The sequence below is a fragment of the Manduca sexta genome, unplaced genomic scaffold (genome assembly GCF_014839805.1).
Source record: "Manduca sexta isolate Smith_Timp_Sample1 unplaced genomic scaffold, JHU_Msex_v1.0 HiC_scaffold_247, whole genome shotgun sequence".
Lineage (NCBI taxonomy): Eukaryota > Metazoa > Arthropoda > Insecta > Lepidoptera > Sphingidae > Manduca > Manduca sexta.
Window position 1 is genome coordinate 8,965 of NW_023593437.1, and position 5,511 is coordinate 14,475.

Consider the following 5,511-nt stretch of genomic DNA (forward strand, 5'->3'; position numbering starts at 1 on the left):
TCAATCTTAATCTTCGATACGGTTCCAAAAAATATTTTGTAAGCATGTCAAAAAAGTCTGTTCTGATTTGCCCATTTCTACGGTGAATTCACAAAAGCGATTGGGATAGTTTATTGAAAATAGCGGATGGTTGCAGAGTATCAATACCCGGCGCAAACTGTGGCGCTTTTCGTAGAGCCGGTAAACGTGAGTTAGGATCATCCTAACCATACCTGCGTATGGCCTATGTTCTGCAGTGTGCACACGTTAAATGAAGCGGGATTTTTTATGCCGAGGCACTCTGTAAGGAATACCGTTAATTTTTATGGAATATAAAAAGGAGGCGATTGTACTCAAGATTTATTGTAATCATAATACATACTTATGACAAACAGAACGCAGTTTACTCCTTATACATATTAAAAATAGATATGCTAGAAAATTAAATACTGAGTATGTACAAGTAAGTTTAATATGTTTAATTAGAAACAAGTCATGGACCAAGGAATATAAAAGCTAAAAGCCGTCACAAGGTAATAAAAATTTTATTTGAATTTTAATTACCACTTACTAAAGTCTGAACATATGTAAACCAGATTTTGAATAGATAGAAACCCATTTATGTTGTTTTCCTGAGTCAATCATTTATGCTTAATAAAATTACAAGTTAAACTAAATTATTTCATTGATATAATATAACAACATTTACAACAAATTCATCGCCTTATTAATAATTCTTGATAGTGATATACGATTAGTATACATAGATATATTTTTAAGGGTCAATTCAGTGATTCTAAACATATAGTAATAATGTCAGCATCGATTAATAATCAAACCGCGCAGAAACGTATCGCATTTTATTTTACAAGCTATCATTTTTATTTGAGGTAAAGCTGACTTAGCGCGCGTCGCGTTTCTAATGAACACGCAATTTCATAGCATAGCGCTAATTAAAGTCCGTCGATTTTCTGACTCGGCGCGCCTTTTCGATACAGAGCATAGCAACCGCCGATGGAGGGAAGAAATAAAAAAATGCGATTTCTAATACACATTATCAAACACATAAAAAAATATTGTACATGCTGCTTGCACGCCAACTTCGTAAGTATAAAACAATTATAAATATTAATTATGTGGTTTACAAATATAGGTTTCCATCTTTATTAGGTGGACAAATATTTCAATTTAGTATAATATTTAAAAAATATTGAATGTTAACTTAGATGTTTTTTAATTAATCTATGTATAAAAATACAATTATTGTAACATATTAGTAGAAAAATATGATTAATTTAATTTAGGCTGTAAGTTTTAATCTTAATAGTAACATGTTTTGGACATCATTAAATGACGAAATCAGGCTATGGGAACCAGAGTGGACAAATGACAATAAAATGCTACTAGATGAAAACCACTGTCTCTATTTTAATAATCCTTTTAAATACATAAACAGTAGCCATACTATTGTGATAGTTAGACAGCTTTGGTTCTTTTGGTCCAAAATACCATCTATAGGTTTAATACTATCAGAACAGTTTTTGAACTTAGGTTGTTAATTTAAAATAAATAAATACACTATTATTATCTTTGAGGTGCAGGTTTTGGTTTAGGCATTTTCGTCAAAAGTGCTTGTATTTCTTTCTTCTCATCATAACTTTTCCACATTTCATACAAATTTATTATTGCTCTAACAATTTCTTGAATCTGAAAAAATAAATTAATTTTAATGCTAACAGCAAAAGATTATTAAAATTTTATTCTATAAAAAAAATAAAAAATATTTAAAAAGAAATAGTCTACATCTAATAAAATATCATGAAATTTTTGAAACTTCATATAAATTATATGCAAATGAATTCTTTAGATATGATTGTTAAGCATTACTACTATATAGTATAAGGGACCCAAAAGTGTTATCATACCTTGTCCATGTCAACATTGAGCTCTGCAAACCATGGTTTCAGATTCTCTTTACCAAGCATTACACATGGTATGTGTAAAGGACCTATTGGTATGTGTAATAAATAATTCTAAATAATTAAAATCAGATTTATTTTAGAATTTTGAATTTTATTGTATAAATTGGATCTACTTATCTTTCAGGAAATCATTTTTTATAATACTGATATTAATAATAAAAAAATATGTAATAAGATGACTCAATAAAGATCATAGGAACACACTGGATGCAGGCCATTTTCGACAGTTCCATCTGGAATTCTTTGGAAGGCCTTTGTTAAGCAGTGGACCTTTTGTGCTTGATGGTGATGGTAATTGTTATACTTTCCTTTAAAACTAAAGTATGGGTATATTTACTATAAATTTTCTACAAACAATTCAATATCTGAGAGGCAATGAAAAATATATTATGACATTAATGTCATGACATTGGCAGGAATAAGATACCCTACTGCTATTTTACAGTAAAGCTTTTATTTCATTATTATTCATAATTCATTTCATTTAATTTGCATTACAGAGGTGCAGGAACAGGGGAATTTACAATAAATGCAAGTCAGGTATAATAATGACATATTTCTATTTAAAATTTATGTGGCTTTCTCCTTAATGACATGTTATTTAGAAAATAACCTCAATAATAGTTGGTATGTCACAAATAAAGGTGATATTTAAATAACACACAAACCTGATATGGTGGGTATAACAAGCTAACATCAGTCCTTAGTGAATCATTCACAATTCTCCAAGCATATGTGAGGAGTTGATCGGTCTTGACCAATATCTTGCACAAACAGGAGTAGTGGCCTATAAGGCTGATACACTATCAAACAGCAATCAAGATTCTCCAATAAATAGAATTCGCATTCTAGTATGGTTCGTCCTATACGGAAATTCCTGTTGGCCGTATGCATAGCTAAATTTGTTCTTTATTACAGTTTGGCATGTTGTGATCAGTCTGGAATTGGATATCACACCAAACTCTTCTACTTTCGACGCTAAAACACACATGTAGGCGCTAACAGCAAGGGATCTATACATTTTAATGAATTTCTCGCGTAAAATCTCTTAAAGTACACAGTGGCAGTTGCGATCACTTGTTGACGTAGTTTGAGCTGTTCGCCTAAGACTTGTATAATAATACTCGCAAAGAAGTTGAATATTTTCTGATATTCTTCTTCAGTCAAAAAATTTAAATCGTGTTGGCGATCTCGTATAAGATCCTGTTTGTCTAATATCCATTGCTGATGATGCGAACTTTGCCAAAAATTACCAGCCATTATTTATTGTTAGTGCTACAATTATTAGTTTCCATAAGCATATAAAATTTCATCCAAGGCCAATTGGTACAACAATAATAATTCTTCCTTTTTAAAAATGGCTCCATACAAGAACTCACAATTCTCAAAACAAGAAAGTAGATTTTTGAAGTAGATATTGGGATTGGGAATTGACAAACTGACAATTGACATAATTGACAAAGACAATTGCATTTTTTGTTTTGAAATAAAGCCGCGCTAAGACATTCGGAATGCAGTTCAGAAAACGGATATCATACTCCAATTCTATTTTTATTAGCCGCGAACGCAAAATATAAACAAGGAAAAAGCTTTACTATTTCTGAGCAGTGATCTAGTGATGTAAGATTAATCGATTTGTGTTATCGATAATTTTTTCTCATACTGAAATAATTATCTACAAAAACAAAAGTCTTCTGTTTACTTTATTACGAATAAATTTTTTACACTAATACCTTTTAAATAAATAATATGTATACTTAACTATGCGTTTAACATGAAAAATTAGACAAAATAGCCGGACCATGTCTACTGTCCAATATATATATTACTTATATAATAATATATAAATAATAAAAAACTTTCAACAAGAATTATATATATAACTTTCAACAAGGTAATTGAATGATACACTCAACAAAAACTGGGTTACATTTATTTATTAAATGTTGTCATATATAATACAACAGTCTTTGTTCGCGGATTCATCCACGTGAAAAAGTTTCCTTGGATTAAAGTCCGCTATATATTTTACCGGAAAAGATAGTAGGTAGCCTATGTCTTGCCATCAATCCGAAATTCATTGAGTAGTTTTAGAGTTTATCGCCTTCATACAGGCATACAGATGCGGCGGGGACTTATTTTTATAATATACTTAGTTACTTCTTTTTTTTTTAAATTTTTAAGAGGAATAATTCCTTCAAACTGAATTTGCACTTAGACTCACGTTTTATATTATGAGCGCCACTCCATACACAACCAAAAGCATCAATATTGACACCATACTAAAATCGTTTTGAATGGATTACAGTTAAATTTAGTTGAACACAATGAATGTTCGGAACACCAAGTCTAGTAAGTAGTATATATATCGATGCTCAGAAATAATACATTTTTGCAACATTTTTCATTGATGCCTTCCTCTATAAATGGGCTATCAAACATTAAAAGATTTTTTAATTCGCACCAGTAGTTCCTGAAATTAGCTTGTTCACACAAACAAAGAAACTCTTCAAATTTATATAATAGTTTATATATTGACAAAGACCGAAAAGGATTAAAATCAAACTACTTATATCACAAAGTAAGTAATGTAGAACCTAAGACGTAAGAAGAATATATCCTCATTTTAACGAGAATGTCGTTGATAATTAAAATATTTAAAGTGGTGCAGATAAAATCAAATTCTTCTTGTAAAATTGAAAAGTAAAAATGACATGTTTCACTAGGCACACACATTTTAAAAAATGTGACAAAGGATTGAAACAATTGTGAGCATTGAAGAAATCAGAACAAACTGGAGACATAGAGGGTTAAATCAGAACTGTAGGAAATATTCAATCAATTAGTACCTATTAAGTACACCAGGTTTTATAGAAAATCCATGGTCATATGTGGCCTATGCCATTAAAATTACCATTTCACGGGCTCACCATTTTATGTTATATTTTTTAACCAACTCTACCTACTGTCTAATGTACTGGATTTTTGCACAATGATTGGAATATAATAAGGTACACTATGCCGGCATAATGTACATTATGCCGGATCATTTAATTTTGTCGCAAAATAAGCAAACGGCCATTAAAATCATGATTTTTATAGTACCCACATCGACTATAGTTTATATACAACCTAAATAACACAATTTTCAAATTTAAGTAATAATTCTAAACGCCGCGACGTGTCGAGCCTCTGAAAGCGTCAGTCGCAAATACACTAGTTCCGTACGGCTCTGTTGTCGGTGATCGTAAGGGACAGTGTAATTTTCATAAAAATTTCACATGATACCGGTAAGTTAATTGAATATAAACTTGTGAAATGATTGATTAGTAGTTATCAACAGAGTGTTTTATAGCTAATTCGAGTTATTATAAAGCATATTTTTTGCGAAATTGTCATATTTCTGACTACGGTCATAATGTGCAAAAGAATTAAGGCGGTGAACAATATTGCGTACGTATGCCGCAATACTGGCAAATCAGTCCGAAATAGTTTTGTTTTTATTTCAGACTGGTGTTAAGTTTCTTTATAAATTTAATATCAAGAAATT

At 30.6% G+C, this 5,511-nt stretch overlaps 1 pseudogene; it reads right to left on the reverse strand.

Moving 5' to 3' along the window:
- Positions 1-1,563: 1,563 nt before the first annotated feature.
- LOC119192193 lies at positions 1,564-3,365 on the reverse strand (annotated as a pseudogene).
- Positions 3,366-5,511: the final 2,146 nt, after the last annotated feature.